The sequence below is a fragment of the Cervus elaphus genome, chromosome 18, assembly GCF_910594005.1.
Source record: "Cervus elaphus chromosome 18, mCerEla1.1, whole genome shotgun sequence".
Classification (NCBI taxonomy): domain Eukaryota; kingdom Metazoa; phylum Chordata; class Mammalia; order Artiodactyla; family Cervidae; genus Cervus; species Cervus elaphus.
This window is the reverse complement of record NC_057832.1, coordinates 34,031,904-34,051,637: the sequence shown is the minus strand read 5'-3', so window position 1 is coordinate 34,051,637 and position 19,734 is coordinate 34,031,904. Positions and strand designations below refer to the sequence as shown.

The 19,734-nt window shown below is 38.7% G+C and overlaps 1 protein-coding gene across 2 annotated transcripts in view; it reads left to right on the top strand.

The window, feature by feature from the left end:
- The window catches only part of CRPPA (CDP-L-ribitol pyrophosphorylase A), a 435,402-nt gene that overhangs the window by 360,507 nt on the left and 55,161 nt on the right, over positions 1-19,734 (top strand). The gene's annotated exons all lie outside the window — the stretch shown is intronic.

Genomic DNA, 19,734 nt, shown 5'->3' with positions numbered 1-19,734 from the left:
GTCCAACTCTCACATCCATACATGACCACTGGAAAAACCATAGCCTTGACTAGACGGACCTTTGTGGACAAAGTAATGTCTCTGCTTTTTAATATGCTGTCTAGGTAGGTCATAACTTTCCTTCCAAGGAGTCAGTGTCTTTTATTTCATGGCTGCAGTCACCATCTGCAGTGATTTTGGAGCCCAGAAAAATAAAGTCAGCCACTTTTTCCACTGTTTCCCCATCTATTTGCCATGAAGTGACAGGACTGGATGCCATGATCTTAGTTTTCTGAATGTTGAGTTTTAAGCCAACTTTTTCACTCTCCTCTTTCACTTTCATCAAGAGGCTCTTTAGTTCTTCTTCACTTTCTGCCATAAGGGTGGTGTCATCTACATATCTGAGGTTATTGATATTTTTCCCAGCAATCTTGATTCCAGCTTGTGCTTCGTCCAGCCCAGAGTTTCTCATGATGTACTCTGCATATAAGTTACATAAGCAGGGTGACACTATACATCCTTGATGTACTCCTTTTCCTATTTGGAAGCAGTCTGTTGTTGCATGTCCAGTTCTAACTGTTGCTTCCTGACCTGGATACAGGTTTCTCAAGAGGCAGGTCAGGTGGTCTGGTATTTCCATCTCCTTCAGAATTTTCCACAGTTTATTGTGATCCACACAGTCGAAGGCTTTGGCATAGTCAATAAAGCAGAAATAGATGTTTTTCTGAAACTCTTTTGCTTCTTCAATGATCCAGTGGATGTTGGCATTTTGATCTCTGATTCCTCTGCCTTTTCTTTAAAACCATCTTGAACATCTGGAAGTTCACTGTTCACGTATTGCTGAAGCCTGGCTTGGAGAATTGAGCATCACTTTACTAGCGTGTGAGATGAGTGCAATTGTGCTGTAGATACACGTATACAAATATCCACTCTTTTTTATTTTTTCTGATTCTTTTCTCATATAGTCCATTACAGCATATCGAGTAGAGTTCCCTGTGCTACACAGCAGGTTCTTATTAAGTAAGTACATGTCAGTTGCTCAGTCGTGCCTGACTCTGTGCGACCCTATAGACTGCTGCCCATCAGGCTCCTCTGTCCATGAGATTTTCCGGGCAAGGATACTGGAGTGGGTTTCCGGTTCTCATTAATTATTTGTTGTGTGTTTAGTAATATGTGTATCCGAACTTCAGTCTTCCAGTTCATCCCTCCTTTATCCTCCGGTGACCATAAATTTGTTTCTTACATTATGACTCTATTTCTCTTTTGAAAACAAGCTCATTTGTACCTTTCTTTAAATTCCACATAGAAGCGATATCATATATTTGTCTTTCTGTGTCTGACTTCACTCAGTATGACACTGTTGTGGATGTTATTTTGTTTTTTTTATGACTGAGTAATATTCCAGTGATTTGATACACACACACACACCATCATTTCCATTCCTTTTTGTTGAACATTTAGGTTGATTCCATGTCCTAGCTATTGTAAATATTGCTGCAGTCAATATTGGGGTGCATCTGTCTTTTCCAGTTATGATTTTCTTCAGGTGTATGCCCAGGAGTGGGGTTGCTAAGTCATATGGTATTTCTAGTTTTAGTTTTTAACTCCCTCGCGGCTGCACTAATTTACATTCCCACCAACAGTACAGGAGGGTTCCCTTTTCTCCACATCCTCCCTAGCATTTATTGTTTGTAGATATTTTGATGATGGGCATTCTGACCAGTGTGAGATGATACCTCATTGTGGTTTTGACTTGCATTTCTCTAATAATTAGTGATGTCGAGTATCTTTTTACGTGCTTTTTGGCCATCTGTATGTCTTCTTTGGAGAAATGTCTGTTTAGACCTCCTGCCCATATTTTGATTGGGTTGTTTGTTTTTGATATTAAGCTTCATGAACTGTTTGTATATTTTGGAGGTTAACCCCTTGTTGGTCATATCATTTGCAAATATTTTCTTCCATTCTGAGGGTTGCCTTTGTCTTTTTGTTTATGGTTTACTTTGTCGTGCAAAAGCTTTTAAGTTTAATTGGATTCCATATGTTTCTTTTGTTTTTACTTTCAAAACTCTAGGAGGTGGATCAAAAAAGACCTTGCAGTGATTTATGTCAAAATACAGCACAGTGTACCTGTCCATCCCAAACTCCTAATCTATCCCTCTCCCCCATCTTTAGCCTCAGTAACCTTAAGTTTGTTCTCTTAAGTCTGTGAGTCTGTAAAACGTACTATTTTAAGATCCCTTGAAGACTGACTCTCAAAAAAATGGGAAGCTCAGTTGTTTTTCTTCAGCAGCAAGAGGAAGAGAATGGGTAAAGTCCATTACCTTTCAGTGTCGCTGTACTCATCCTTTCCTCTGGCCATTGCGACTCCACACAGACAATGTTTCAGAACATCCGTGGGTCTGTATGTGCCAGTAAACCTACAAAGACTGATTTGTTGTTGTTGTTTAGTCACTCAGTTGGATCTGGCTCTTTGCGACCCCTTGAACTGTAGTCCACCAAACTCCTCTGTCTGTAGGATTTCCCAGGCAAGAATATTGGAGTGGGTTGCCATTTCCTTCTCCAGGAGATCTTCCTGACCTAGGGATCAAACCCACATCTCCTGCATTGGCAGGTGGATTCTTTACCGCTGAGCCAACAGGGAAGCCAAAGACTGATACACACATAAAATTTTTATCACTCGCAGAGATGGCAGTCTTTGAGCTCTAAAGTTGTTGGGATTTCCACAGGCAGTGAATGATCAAACATACTTGGATACCAAAGTGTAACATAGAAAAGTAGAAGGAAATATTGCCTTGATGAACGAGAGTTGCATTACAGATATTTGTGCCTCAACAAGACCTAAAAAGAGAAGTTGAAATCCATTCATCATCTTTGCAAGAGAAAAGAAGGTCTAGAGAACATCTAGGCAGAAGAAAGTAGGAAGTCTTCTCTTGTCATGAGACTGTCCCAAGTATTCACAGTGTTTGCTTGATGGGAAAATTTGGGGATGAATGGTGTCAGTATGATGAGCTTGACCTAAGCAGAGCCAAGTAACTTTTCTCTTCCAGTCTGAAATATTAGAATCTTTGATTTCTATAAAGGTCCTCATATTTGAAAGTTGCTAAGAGAGTAAATCTTGAAAGTAATTACCCCAAGAAAAACAATTATAATTTTGTATGGTAACAGATGACCACTAGACCTAGTGTGTCAATCATTTTGTACACCTTATACTAATATAATTTTGCATGTCAATCACACTTTAATTTAAAAAATTAATAATGTTATTCAAAAAAGTCCCACTTTGATTCACCAGCAAAGAGTAGGCTGAATCCCATGCTTGAAATAGCCTTTGTAAACACTGTCCATATTTCTTAGCTGTGATTTGCTCTTTCCTGGTGTTATTGTAAATTGAATAACTCATTACACAATTATGGTTTTTCCTATTCTTCATTGGTATCCAAAAACAGATACAGTGTCTCCTCAGTCTGAAGTTCTGTTTTCTTAAACATTCAAATAACCAGCTTTTTCTTTTTTTTCCTCATCAGTCTAATAATTATTTCCTTTATCACTCAAATTTCTGATTTTTGCCTCTTCATTAGAATTTAAGTTATATAAAAGAAGGAAGTTTTCATCTTTGTATACCTTCTAGTGACTGTCTACAATAGTATTTGGCACTAAGTATGTGTTTGACATTATTTGGTGAATGGATAGATAATCTTCTTTTTTTACCGTGTGGAGTTAAAATCTGAATTTTGCAGTCGATGAAATACATTGATCAGTTTGTCTTGCTCAGTAAATGCTGATTAGGTAGATGAAATGTTGTTGTTTAGTCACTGCGTTACGTTCGAGTCTTTGCAACCCCATGGACTGCAGCACGGCAGGTTTCCCTGTCTTTCATATCTCCTGGAGTTTGCTCAAACTCATGTCCATTGAGTCGATGATGCCATCCAACCATCCCATCCTCTGTCGTCCCCTTCTCCTCCTGCCATTAATTTTTCCCAGCGTCAGGATTTTTTCCAAAGAGTTGGCTCTTCACCTCAGGTGGCCAAAGTATTAGAGCTTCAGCATCAGTCCTTCCAATGAATATTCAGGGTTGATTTCCTTTAGAATTGTCTGGTTTAATGTCTTTACTGCCCAAGGGACTGTCTAGAGTCTTCTCCAGGACCACAATTCGAAAGCATCAATTCTTTCACGCTTAGCTTTCTTTATGGTCCTACTCTCACATGAAATACTACAAATGGTATTTACTTTAAAGCTTGAGAAAGGATTCTGACAACTACTTGTCATGATACTGGATTGCCAGGATTTAAAAAGTAAATAATATTGTGAAGGATTTTATCATGAGTCCTTAAATAACTCTATTATATGAAGAGCTTATTTTCTTCACTTTTAAGCCTTTATTAAAACCTACATTATATCCACCACATAAAAGATTCACATCTAAATTTGATGCACAAAACATAAGATCTGACTTTAACACGTTCGTGTGTATGGAGAAAAAAAAATAGGTTTTCCATTGCTAATGAAAGTAATATAGAATTAAAATAAAAGTAGTTGGATATTTTTTTAAAAGTCTTTACAGCTGAAATGCATTATGCAAGTTACTCAGCAAAGATGCTACCAAATAATCTGAATAGTTGCTATTAATAAAACATCTGGGTCTCTTTAGCAGCATGGATGAAGGCTGGATTGTGTAGGGCATTTTTTTCTTTGTTTAACCTTAATTAATCCTTGTAGGGTCTCTGTAAGGTGGTTTGTATCAATCTTGTGATATGACAATTCCAAAAATATCGATAGATAAAGGGTTCCTGATCACCCAGCACACTAGAAGCCAAACACAGCTTGAAAATTCAGAATTTCTGATTCTGTTTTGGACAGTTTTTCAGGGAACTGGATTACAGCTAGGAGGGACTGTTCCATACTTGAGGTTTTAAAAAAATCTGATGGAAATCTACATCCTGAGTTCTACCTGGATGCGTTCCCCCAATTTCCATCTTGCACGACTGCAGTTAAGCCAGAGGCCAAAGCTACCAGAAGACAGTCTAGTGATCTTTTCGACCTGAGTGGAAACGTGATTTGAGATTCCATATGGAGGCCAATTTTGTAAGAATTTCCACCAGTCTTTGGACTGTAATAATTGGGTTATTTGGATAAGGTTTGGCAAAGCATATAGTAGATTAACTGAATGAGGTTTCTGGAGCTTAGCCATTTTGGCACCATCCATTTTGTTCTTTGTTCTACCTCATTATAAAATGGGCTATTGAAATTGGTTGGTTTGTTGGTATGTCAGCTTTTTCTTTCCTTTTCTTTTTTTGTTCCTTTTCTATTCTTTACATCTGAGCCCTTAATTTAATTGAAAGCAAGCTCTTCAGTCTAAGAGGATAACAAAACATCCCTTTGAGGAGGAGGAAATAGATGATAAAATCTGTGTGTTACTAATTTTTTTCTATAGTTTGGAGGAATTCTTTTTCCATCCTGTGTGTGTGTTTTTAAGACCCTGTTAAGTTCATAGTTCCTTTTGCTTTTCTTGTTTGAATAGAAAAATCATTCTCTTTAATCCCACCTGAGTTTTAAAAAATGTATTATTGAACTGCCCAGTTCAGGAATTCAGTGGCCTGTTTTACTGAATGGAGGTATGTATGACCTGATAGTAAAAGAATGCTATTCAAAGACATTTCCGTTTCTTTGTTTCTTGGATCTGTTACTGTTCACATAAATCTGGAAAAATGCCAAAATATGTAAACAAATTAAGAGCTTTAGGATCCCAGTGGGAATATCCGTAAATTCTACCATAAATCAGGAATTTAAGATTAAGTGCACTATGCTATAATAAGATTGCAGAAAGAAGCAACTCTAGACCAGATATTCTTGGCTCTGGTTTAGGAATCTTAAAGGATATTAAAAGATTTGGATAAATTATGGAGTTATGCATAGTATTACTTCTTCCCAAACCTATTTGTGTTGCCTCAATGGAATTTTATTTTTATTTTACTAACTTTTAACTGTTGCTTAATATCAAACAAACCTTCAACTCTGAAGCCACTGTTTTTTATACTCTTTTAACATACATAATATATGTAGCATTAATTATTTATCTTTATAATTAATACAGTTAATGACTCTCTTCACATATCCGTGAATAAAATAGATTGGGGATTTTTCCATTGGAGCGCTTTTGATACACACTATTCTCTTCTTGCAATTCTCTATCTTAGTATATGAATTGCAAATTGTGGTCTTTTCAATTTTTTTGACCCAGAGTTAAAACTTAAGCATAAACTTTTCTCTTAAGAAATACCCCAAAGTTTAATTCCACCATTATGATAGCTTTATTAATTTCTTCTTGTGTGCATGTACATAGAGAAAGAATGAGAATTCAGTAAAAGAGAAGATATATATATATATATATATATATATATGTAGAGAGAGAGACATTCTTATTTCAACACCATCTTAAAACAGTTCTGAACAATTGCATTGTGAGCTTACGTTTTATATGCACATAAAAGGAGAACTTCTAGAGATTAAGTATTACAGATTTAGCAAAGTTTATCTTACACTGGGAGAATAGAGAATACGTTTTACATATTTATACATAATAAAAATTATTTATTTGTACTTATATGCAATTAACAATACTCCTTGGCAATGCAGATTCAACACAATTTTCAAGCGATTGCCTAACTTTAGTATGGGTGACTTCACTAGCCAGTGATGTGAAAATGATTTTACATGCTTGTTTTTTCCTAAACCTGGATTATAAATACATGAACCCACATGGTTTCTGTAAGAAACTAACCTGACTCACAGTATCCTCCCCAGCAATTTTGTGCATGCTCTAGACTAAGCATCTTAGTTTCTTTTACCCTTTATTTTTCATCTTGTCACCATGCTGTTGTTATTACCTTCATGAGAAAACCACTTCCTGGGCACAGCTGTTTGTAGTCTGAGCGATCCCTGTGGAGGGACTGTCCTTGAGTACAGGATATCAGCCTTAAATGCTCATCCAGCTCGCTCAGAGAGCTTGAGCCACTATTGGAAGCAGTGTAGATTACTGGATGTTTCGGTCCAGTTACTCCTGGACCGGAGAGCAAGAAGTATCAATTTCATCCCCACCCAAAGGACTTGAAAGTGAAAGTGTTAGTCACTTGTTTGTGTCCGAATCTTTGCGACCCCATGGACTGTAGCCTGCAGGCTCCTCTGTCCATGGAATTCTTCAGGCAAGAGTACTGGAGTTAATAGTCACTCCCTTCTCCAGCAGATCTTCCTGACCCAGGGACCCATCTGAGGGTCTCCTGCATTGCAGGCAGGTTGTTTACCATCTGAGTCTCCAGGGAAGCCCATTCAAAGGACTGAGCTTATTTCTTATTCTACAGTTAGACGCTCCCCAGATTGGGTGATAGTACCGTCATCCATTCTCTTCAAGAGAAATGCTCCTGTCTAAGTTGCCGTTAAACACAAGGAGTGTGAGCGCTGATACATTTCCCAAGGTCTGGATTTTGCAGTCTTAGCCACGATCAACTTATAACACTCTAAAAAAGCTTTTTTTCCCCAAAAATATCTCATATCTACCTGGGAGAAATATTTTGTGAGACTTGAATAGATTATGCAGTTTTCAAAAGTAACATAAGTTTGGGCAAAGTATATAAAAGAAAGACTCCTTTTTTTCCTTTGTGATCTTTATTATCATAAAAGAGTATCTTGGCAACCACTTAGTTATTCCATAATAATTACTATTGAGTGTGTTTACTCTTTGCCAAGTAAAATTTGCATATCTGATGTAACTTTCTTGAGAACTTTTCCGTATTTCTCAGAAGAGCCTGAGGCCCCTAAAGGCCAAGAGAAGATCCTGAGGTCACAGAGCTCGTAAGTGGCACAGGCAATGCTGCAGTTTGTATTTGTTACTTCCCCACTACACAGCTGCCCATCAGTAGGGTCTAAACATTATCCTAAATAACAATAAAAAATAACCCATAATAGACATGGTGATAAAAATATTCAGAATCTACTTATTCAATTGTGTATTTTTGTTTTAATTCTCATTCTACCGTGGGCTTTCTGCCACCTGGCAGAGTTAGTCATTAGCAGCAGATGTGGGTTTCCTACTATTAAGATGAGAACTTTTACATAGCAGACCACATCCTGCTCCCTAGTTACCGAGCATCTCTTATGCACAGGGCCTCTAGGTCCTCTAGAAATTCTGCAAGGAGATAAGCAGGTTCTAGAAAGAGAAACCTGGAGAAGGAAATGGCAACCCACTCCAGTACACTTGCCTGGAAAATCCCATGGACATAGGAGCCTGGTAGGCTACAGTCCATGGGTTCACAAAGAGTTGAACATGACTGAATGACTTCACACTCCCTTTCAGAAAGAGAAAAGGCAGGATAACTGTTCTGTGTGGCACCTTTGCTGGAAAGATGAGAAACAGATGAAAATTGTGACGAAATGGAAAGTGACATGATGAAAGTGAAATTAGTGGTGTCATTAGATAATGATGGGAGTTTAGAGAAGAGAACCTCTGGGAATTTGAGTCAGCGGATCGTCTGTCTCATTATGGCTTCAAGATTTCACTTTGGCCTCTAATAAATCCTTCCCCTAAAGTTTCTTACAGAGCAGCAAAATCTTCTGCTTGGGTATTCACATGTCAAGTTCACTTACTGGTTACATTTTATAGTGAAATATTTTCTTAATACACCTCTGTTCACTGTTAAGATGTAATCTCCTTGTCTCTGTTGGACAGACTCTAGAGTCATCCACATTACAATGAATGACCCAGTTTTCTTCCTTTTTATGGCCAAGTAATACTCCACTGTGTATATGTTCCACATATTCTTTATCCATTCATCTTTCGATGAGGATTTAGGTTGCTTCCGTGTCCTGGCTGTTGTAAATAGTGCTGCAGTGATCATTGAGGTGCATATATCTTTTGGAATTATGGTTTTTTCTCAGGTATTATGCCCACTAGTGGGATTACTGGGTCATATGGTCATACAGAGTGAAACAAGTCAGAAAGAGAAAAAACAAATATCATATAATAACACATACATATGGAGTCTATAAAACTGGTACTGGTGAATCTATTTGCAGGGCAGGAATAGGGACTCAGACCTCAAGATGGACCTCAGGACAATGTTACTGAGAGTAACATTGATATATTTATACACTACCATGTGTAAAAATGATAGCACGGGGAGCTCAACTTGGTGCTCAGTGATGGCCTGGAGCGTGAGATGGGGATCAGAGGGATAGGGAGGCTTAAGAGGGAGGGGATGTGTGTATACATATAGCTGAGCAGAAACTGACACAACATTGTAAAGCAATTATCCACCGATTAAAAATTTTAAAAAAGATGTACTCTCCTTGGGGTTAAGCATTAAATTTTAGCTCTCTGATTAACTCTGCTACTGCTAAGTCACTTTAGTTGTGTCCGACTCTGTGCGACCCCATCCTTGGGATTCTCCAGGCAAGACACTGGAGTGGGTTGCTATTTCCTTCTCCAATGCATAAAAGTGAAAAGTGAAAGTGAAGTCGCTCAGTCATGTACGACTCTTCACGACCCCATGGACTGCAGCCTACCAGGCTCCTCCGTCCATGGGATTTTCCAGGCAAGAGTACTGGAGTGGGGTGCCATTGCCTTCTCCACTGATTAACTCTAGCTTATATTAAATGTGATGGTAATCTCATCAGGTCCCTTTTAGGTACAGAATTTAATTTCTGTCTAGTAGCAGTATCAACAATCCTTTAGTTGTGCCTTTATCTGTTGGGATATAAATTGTTGAGAAATTTCCAGCCTGGTTTAAGCAAGAGAGAATATATAAATCAAACACCTAAGAATCCATTGAACCACCTGTAATGTGATGGAATCTCAATTTACAAATACACATGTCTAGAAATATCTTAAAAAAAAAAAACCAAACAACTCACCCCTGATTTCAATCCCCAATCCTGTGGGGTTAGAATAAAAGTCAGCCTCTGGCATTGTTCAGGCTCCTTTTTCATCAGGGATGTACAAAGAACCCGGTGGGTTTCGAGAAGCATCAGAGCATCAGGAGTGCTCGTCTCGTCCTCAGCCATCTGTCCCCACTGTCCTTCAAGGGCCAGCAATTGGGAGTGGAAACAAGACCATGACCCTGAACCTTTTATTTTAAACGTTGGTTTGACTTGGGGATATAGTAGTCCATGGGCTTCCCTGGTAAAGAATCCTCCTGCAATGCAAGAGACCTAGGTTTGACCCCTGGGTCAGGAAGATTCCCTGGAGGAGGGCATGGCAACCCGCTCCAGTATTCTTGCCTGGAGAAGCCCCAGGGACAGAGGAGCCTGGTGGGCTACAGTCCCTGGGGTTGCAAAGAGTCAGACATGACTGAAGTTACTTAGCACAATACAGCATACATACATACATGCATTCATACATACATTCTTTTTAAAATATTGTTTTCCATCATGGTTTATCACAAGATATTGAATATAGTTTCTTGTGCTATACAGTAGGACTTTGTTGTTTATCCACTCTACAGACACTGGTTTACAGCTGCTAACCTCAGCCTCCCACGCCATCCTTCCACTAATCCCCAGTTCCTAGGAAATCACAATTCTGCTCTCTATGTCCCCGAGTCTGTTTCTGTCTTGTCCATAGGTTCATTTGTGTCATATTTTAGATTCTACATAAAAGTGATGTCATATGGTATTTGTTTTTCTGTTTCTGACTTACTTCACTTGGTGTGATAATTTCTGGTTGCATTCATGTTGCTGCAAATGGTATTACTTCATTTCATTCTTTTTATGGCTGACTAGTAATCCACTGTACATATATGTACCGTGTCTTCTTTGTCCATTCATCTGCTGATAGACATTTAGATTGTTTCCACTCCTTGGCGAGTGTGAATAGTGCTGTATGAACGTTGGGTGGATGTATCTTTACAAATTCTTGTTTTGTCTGGGTATATGCCCAGGAATGGAATTGCTATATCATATAGTAGTGCTATTTTTAGTTTTCTGCAGCACCTCCATGCTGTTTTCCATAGTGGCTGCACCCAACTTATATTTCCACCAACAGTGTAGGAGGATTCTCTTTTCTCCACACCCTCTCCAACATTTGTTATTGTAGGTCTTTTAATGATGGCCACTCTGACCGGTGTTAGGTGATACCACATTGTCATTTTGATTTTCATTTCTCTAATAGTTATTGATGTTGAGAATCTTTTCATATGCCTATTGGCCCTTTGTTTGTCTTTGGAGTAATGTCTATTTAGATCTTCTGCCAAGTTTTTGATAGGGTGGTTTTTTTTTTGTCATTGTTGAGTTGTATGAGCTGTTTGTATATTTTGGAAGTTAAGCCCTTGTCTGTCACTTCATTTGCAAATATTTTCTGCCGTTCTATAGGTTGTCGTTTCATTTTGTTTATGGTTTCCTTTAACGTGCAATAGCTTGTAAGTATGATTACGTCCCATTTGTTTCTTTATGTTTGTATTTCTACTGCCTTAGGACTGTAGGTCCCTGGATTCTTGAGTCCCTTCATCCTCTTTCTTGACCTTCAGGTCAGTCTCTTATTCTCTTTTTGCCTCAAAGGCCCTTCCTCTTTTCCCTTACCCAGGGATCTTTAGTAAATCTCATGGAGTTTGGCTTTTGCACCAGAACAAGCAGCACTTGTAATTTTAGGCTCTTCTCAGTTTTCTCCCTTCTATAAGTGATTTTAGGCTCTTCCCAATTTTCTCCCTTCTATAATCCCTGTGGCAACAAACTGTAGATCCAGGCTACTGGCTCTGAATATAGGGATGAGGAAAAAGCACAAAGAGCAAAACAAAATGAATTACACGAGTAATCCAGGCTTCCACACACTAAACATTAAATGAGGATGCTGGTGAATGCTATGCATTTCGGTGCCGTCCCAAACGCCTCCCCCAACCAGTGAACATCACATGGGCTTCAGTCGTGTCTTTAATTGCCTTCTGAGCAACATTTTTATACTTGGATATCTCACTATTTATATTTAGTTACATTAAACTTAATCAAAACCTGAGGTTATACTTTCTCCCCAAATTTGACTTGTTGCCCAAGTTCATGTCTTGTCAGTGTTACCAGAACTTGCTCCTCTTCATCTTTTGAAGTTGTGCCCCCTTTTATTTAAACATGTCCCCTGTGTCACTGCCTGCCTCGTAACTGTCCATTAAATTGAGGCTTTCTTCATTTCTCCTGCCATCACTTTAGTTTATGCCCTCATCACTATGAGGCACTCAGACCTTGTATGCCACCCAAGCCAGCAAACCACTTACCGTTTCCTGATCACGCTCTGCTTTTTTGTCTTATGCTTTTGAACATGCTGTTGCTGCCTGATGGGCTCTATTATTACATATTTTACACACGTTTACTTCTTCTACATCTATGCTTATGTCATATATAAGCTACTATATATCTGCTATTATAGAACTTATAGTATCTTACTGCCTTAAGAATAGAAAGCATCCTATACATATCTCTCTTTTCTTTGAATTTTGGCGATTAAATATGGGTAACAGGTATAAAATAATTTTATTTAAAAAAGTGTCAGTTGCTCAGTTGTGTCCAACTCTTTGCAACCCCATGGACAGTAACCCACCAGGATCCTCTGTCCATGGGATTCTCCAGGCAAGAGTATAGGAGTGGGTTGCCGTGCCCTCCTCCAGGGGATCTTCCTGACCCAGGGATCGAACGCATGTCTCTTAATTCTGCTGCAGTGGCAGGCAGACTCTTTACCATTAGTGCCGCATAAAGAATTTAGGCAAGCTTGATACTGAATGGGCCTCCCAAATTTTCTTTCCTTTCGTAAGCCATAAGTATAAGGCCTTCTCATCTGCCCTCCTGACCCATACTCTGTCCCTGCTTCTCCAGCAAGTAGGATCCACCGTTTGTCTGTTGCTCTGGCCCGGCATCTTAGTACACCTTACTGTTTGCAGTCAGGTTTTACTCTAGTTTACATTTTACTTCAGTCTTTTCCTCAGGGTTATGAAGAATTCAAACAAGCTCTTGCAATCTTTTTTATTCATCTGCTGCTTTAATGGAAGCTAAGCTCCACCTGGTGGTAGAATTCACTTCCTTGTTTGGACTGCAGTGCCTGCAATGAGATCGATTCAGTGGGGGAAAAAGTGTGTACACATTTTTATGAATGCAAGTATACATTATTACATATGTATGTGAGTGTGTGTTTTGCAGGGTTTCCTCTGTCACAGAAGTTGTGAAATATGCTTGTTCTTTATTTTACTGACATTGACAGTTTGAACACGGCATTCAGCATTTGGGAGCTTCCCAGGTGGCTCAGTAATAAAGAATCTGCCTGCTAACATAGGAGCTGAAAGAGATGCGGGTTCAGTCCCTGAGTTGGGAAGGTCCCCTGGATGAGGAAATGGCAAACCACTCCAGAATTCTTGCTTGGGAAATACTGTGGACAGAGGAGTCTGGCAGGCTATAATCCATGTGATCGTAAAGAGTTGGACATGACTGAGCCACTTAGTACACATTCAGCATTTGTTTATTATAAATATTTCATGATATTCAGACTCTTAGCAATGACCAGAATGATCCTACTGTGCTCATCACAAACCAAATATTTTCCCCCACCACTGTCTGATACCAAAATTGTTTCTTGCAAGGACTTGCTTTATATTTTAGTAGTAAAGAAAGTATGTTTAAAGGCCTTCATGACTCATAGAAAATTATAAAAATAAAATGGAGAGGTGTTTGAAAGTATGAACTCAAGTCAAATTTTAAAGCAGGATAGTCCAGCCCTCCACTCAGTACACAAGTATGTGCTTCTCTCTCGCAAACAGGAGCAGTATCAAATTTACCTTTTATGTTGAGTGGTGTTTTGTAGCATTTAGCTTTAGAAAGACCAGAAAATGAGCCAGAATTTACACATTGGAAGCTCTGCAGCTGCATTAAACCCACAGATGTGTTTTTTCGTGTTTCTCCTAAAATATGAAATAGTCGCCTCTGTTTGAAAATTGGAAAATTTTATTATAAAAATGCAGCTGTCAAATGATGAGAGGTCTTTTTTTAATCACAAATCTAGTGATCTCAGTCTGAGCAGTAAGCACCCATCTACAAAAGATGAGGCGCACACTCTAATTTTCCATAAGCTTCACTACTCCTTAATGTATCACATTCTGCCTCCTTTTTTTTTATTGCCTGTCTTCTGTAGGCATGGGCATTTATGACTACTGGCATTCTTTCATCTTTGATGCCTATCTGAGAAATTCATGTCCTAGGTGAATTCACCTTCATTTTTGAAGGTAAAAATGAAGAAAGGTCAGTAACCATCAAAAAAGTGAAAGAAACAACCCAAACAAAAGATGTAAAATTGCTTTCTCTGGAATTTTGCAGAGCGCCCCACTGGTGGCTTCAGTATACTCCCAACAGTGTCATATTTAAGGAAAAGGCCTCTGGTGTTCAGTGGTAAAGAAACCAGCTGCCAATGCAGGAGACGTGGGTTGGATCCCTGGATTGGGAAGATCCCCTGGAGAAGAAGATGGCAACCCACTCCAGTATTCTTGCCTGGGAAATCCCATGAACAGAGAAGCCTGGTGGGCCACAGTCCATGTGGTTGCAAAGAGTTGGACACGACTTGAGCAACAACAGCACTTTTCCTAACTACGGGCTGAGACATTTCAAAGGTTTCATTTTCCTTCAACTATAAACCCCTGGATTGAAAAATATCTGAAGTTATACTATTTGATATTTGCTTTGAGAGTATTTTAGTTGTTAGGCTAAAATCTAGGCACCTACATAAATATATTTGCCTTCTCCAGCCAATCAACCACTTCCTGAACAGTGAATATTACACTAAGCTGGTGTTGCCCAGCCTTCCTAACTCATCCCCATCTAATGAACCACTTTCATCCCCCTACACTTTTGCAATTTGCATTTTGCATCTCCCTTTAAAAGGATGCCTCTTCTATGGTTAGTAGTGACCATGTTTTGACTATCCTCACCAGTTGTGGTTGGTTGGCAGAATAACAACCCCCTGCAACGATATCTCTATCCTAATGCCCATAACCTATAAACACATTACATTACATGGTAGAGGACGATTAGAATTGAAGATGAAATTAAGACTGCTTGTCAGCTGACCTTAAATAGATGGCCCTGGATGAATTTGGTAGGCTCTTATATTTTAAGGACTACCGTCATTATTATGATGATGGAAATAGCCACCAGGAGGAGAGTCATAGATGTGTGACTACAAAAGAGTAATCAGGATGATGCAACACTGCTGGCTTTGAAAAGAAGGGGCCATATCAAGGCATGCTGATGTCCTTTAGAAGCTGGAAAAGGCAAGGAAACAGATTTGCCTCTACAATTGCAGCCTGGCTACATTGTAATTGTAGACCCTCACATCTATCCTATAAAATTATTAAGATGATATGTTTGTGCTGCTTTAAGCCACCATGTTCATGGTAATTTATTATAACAAGAATGAAAAACTAGCAAACCAGCAAAGATGTTTTATTTGAAGTTTGCTCTCTGAAGCTTTTGTTATTAAAAAAAATTTTTTTTAAGAGAGAAATTATACCAAAGAAATAACTTTTGGATCAGTGCAAAATTCTTCCTGCTTTCTTCTCCTCTCCCTTGTCTTGAGAATCACTGCTTTAACCCCTTCCTTCCCCCACAGCAGAGAGAGAAGGTCATGGGGTCGTGGGTAAAGAACTGCGCTTCTACAGTGTATCAGGGAGGCAGGGGGTGGCCGATAGGAGACCCGTGGTTGAAAGAGCTAACACAAAGTAGAAGGCAACAAAAAACAAACAAACAAAAAAGCTCAACCTTTCTTTTATTTTTTTCCCAAGATTCCCTTAGTCTCTGCACCATAGAATATATAGTTTCTAAAATGACACTTGGACAGATTCTTAAAATAATAAAAGTGATTTTGCCATCGTTTATCTAAGATGCAGGAAGGCTACACTTTAGAGGGTGTCTTGGATTAACGATCATTTTGGCCACACTCTTGGCTATTCTGAGATGCGTGATGTTTGTTAGGAAGATTTTTTTTTTCTGTTGTTTTTGAACCAGAAAACCGCTGAACCATTTTGCAGCCCACAAAGACCGATGCTGCATACATTTTTCCATGAAATGACAGCACAATAAGAAACTGTCTTGGCCTATATATTGTCATTGACAGGCACTTAACACATGCACGTAACTAGAATTCATTGTAAAGTATCAGCCTGAAAACAAAACTTTCTCACATAAGCTTATAAACTTTCATGATGCTATTTTCCAGAAATTTTAACAAGCTCAAATTAGTAAGGACCAGACTAATTTCACTTATCGTCTTGGTATTCATGCCATTGAACATAATGCATTATATATAGTAGCTGCTCAATATACAGATCGATAGATACATCCATCTTTGCAATATATTGGCACCTTCTCTAATTTAGCCAAAAGAAGGATACAAAACTGTTGATTTGTTGTCTCAGTTTTACTCTGAGCTTCTCAGAGTGTAATTTCTCCAAGCTCAAGGTGACCCTAGAATGTAAAGGTAAGTATTTTTCGATATGGCCTCTAAATGTTAGACAGCATTATTCAAAGACACCAAATACCTTTCACACACAGAAGAGAAATTGAAGAGATGGCATGACAACCTTCAAAAGGCAATATGTAAAAGACTTGTAAAGGGTTGTGCATGATTGCCCCCAAAATTGTTGCTATCTTAGAGCCTACCCCCCTACCCCGACTCCTTTATAAGGGTCTGTGAAGAAGTGTGTTTAGTCCCTGATGCTAAGATCCTTATACTTTTACATCTGTCTGTATAGAAAATCATCTGTGGATCTTGTTAAATACCAGCATGTTGCTTATCACCGACTCAATGGACATGAGTTTGAGTAAGCTCCAGGATTTGGTGATGGACAGGGAAGCCTGGCGTGCTGCAGTCCATGGGGTTGCAAAGAGTCGGACATGACTGAGCGACTGGACTGAACTGAACTGTTGCTTAACACACAGCATCCCTAGAAATTAAAATTGGATAGACCTTGGGTTACACCATGGAAGTTGTTTTGTAAAAATTGTATGCATGCATTGGTGACATCACAGGCCAGGCTGAGAAATGTTGCTTAGCTTGTTTGACATGCTTATATTGTTCGCTTGTACAAACACCATTGTGTGTTCAAGCACTTTAACCTACAAAGAAAACCACTGCTCTCCAGTTGACTATATCCGCACATCTCTCTGCCTCGCACCTGCCCCCTCCCCAGTTGTGTAACGATTTTACAGACACGCTTACCCCCCTGCCCCAAACCTAGGGTAGATAAAATTATAAGTATTATCATAGGTAAAACCCTATAATTCTCTTCTAGGGTAGGTGGCACTTTGCTTCTGAAAAGGGCTGAGCTTCCTTTTCTGCGGCTTCGGGGATCTGGGCTAGATAAGTGTGTGTTTTCCATGTTCCCATCTCTTTAAATGTGCCTCTTCCCTCCCTCATCGACAGTACCCTGTCTCCAAGGTTTTCCTCACCATGACACAGCTTAAGAGCTGTCCTAAACCTCCTTTCTCTCCACACCTTTCCTGACTTCCTCTGACCACAAGAACACTTCTACCAGCAGCAGATAATCTGAAAGGCAAGTGAATCTGTCAGCTGGCATATGTGGGGATGAGTAAGTATTGGTGCACGCCCGCGGTAAGCCCAGGACATCGTCCTCGGGGCTAGAGAGCAAGGCCGAAGAGTCTGCTCAGTTGTAGGTTTTGTGCTAGCGCAAAGGGGCAAAGGGCAGAGGGATTTTCTGCTCAAAGGGCGTTAACACACTGGTGTGGCTTTCAGCATGGAGCCTTCTAAATCAGGAGAATTAGAGGGTACATGCAGGTACACCTTGTCCCTGGACTAAGTTCCGCGGCTTTGTTCAGATGTTTGCTTCACCCTTTGGACAGTAAGACCCTTGAGATCGTCTGGCTTCACACAGGCTTTCTCTGCTACTGTGGACTGGTGAAAAATAACCGGTTGCACTAGTTCTTCCACCCACATAGAAATTAATAATGTAGTTTCAACATTTGTTAATTCAAATTAACAAATATTTATTGGGCATCTTTGTCTCCATAAACTCTTTGCTATTTGGTACAATACTCAGTTATGGATTTGATGGGCAATGGCATTATATGATGGCAAATAAAGCAATGATTTTATGTTTGTAATTTTATGGATGGTTAACAGCACATTCTTATTTTGTTAACCCTGCCTAGGACAATATATTTGTCAAATAGCTTTTTAATGCTATTATTACCCTTTTCAGTGGCAACTCCTAGGGTGAGATAGTTTATGAATTTATGATGGGCAAAATGGAAAAGGGAGTAAACTCTTACAATTTCTTCAAGAGGTCTAAAAGTGCATGATGGAAAGACTGGAATCTGCTCTGATAGAAAGGTAACTTGCTAGCAACAGTTATCCCAAGATAGAAACAGTAGCTTTCTTGAGGGAATGAAACAGGTCAGACATGATCTGGGTGCCTCTGAGGTTCCTGTTTCGCAGGCATGGTTGACAATAATGTGCAAAGACCCATCTCGCTGAGGATCAGGCGAACCCTGAAGCTCACAATGCACTGGAGTGTATAAGGAGATAGCTGAACTTTCCCTTTAAAAAAATGCCCACCGGACCAGGCTCCTCTGTCCCTGGGATTTCCCAGGCAAGGAGTCGGCTGCTGTTCTCTTCTCCAACACCAGAGGGAGTATAACATCGTAAATACACCCTTTGCGTTGCTGCTTTCCTTCTGAGCAGCACCACCAGCAGAACAAGAGTCAAGTGCAAATATCTAGAATCTGTTTCATACTTTTAAAAATGTTTTTCTCATTAAAATATTATGGAACATTTTGATAAGCAAGGAAAATTTTCTTCATAAATAATTAGTGCAGTATATAGTATCTAACGGTAATATTTTTATTTGTGTAGGTAAAGAATTCACAATTTTAAATGACTGGTGAAAATAGAATCCAGATCACTTATTTGTGGTTATCAGTGTAAAACATCTTGGTTCTACATGGAGTAGAACATTTTGTTAGGCCTGTTATTGTTGTTTTATTTGCCATGGATATAATTCCATATTTTCCTTGTAGTCTACCACTTTCTGTTATAGCTTTCCCAGACATTTAAGGTAAAATGTTTTGCTGGACAATTGATATAATTACACAGTATCAAAATCAAATGTTTCATTCTTAAAGAATGAAGCCTGCCTGTCTTAGAAAAATTAAAAATGTCTGTTTTTCAGAGATAAAAGCATGTTCATTCTCATTCCAGTATAGATGGTTTTGCATTTGCATTTACCTCTTTTTTTCATATTTCTGTTTAAATTTTTTCAAGTTTCTGTAAATAACTTAAAATATTAAATTTTGACATTAGTCTCCAACTTCTGTTTTGGATTGAACTTTACATGTTTGAATATTCAAAGATAAAGTTTAAAAATATAATTTATTTTGAAACATTAACCATTAAAACATCAAAAGTTCCAAAGTAAAATATGTATGAAAAATTGAGATATCAGCCTTTTATTGGTAAAATATATTCTAAACTAGAATTTACATAATCTTCTTCAAGAAGAAAGAAGCACATGTATATTTTAAATATATTTTAGTTTCTTAGCGTCTTGAAATGCATTTCTAACAGATTTTTTTTTAAAAATCGCCTTACAGTCAGCATCACTGGTCACAAAATATACTTTTCCTAACTTCTCTAGTTCATTGAAAATGTTACTTCTATTTAAAATGAGAGTATTCTTTTTCTTTTCCATTGCAATTAGAAAACACACATGCTGGCAAGTGATACGTCAG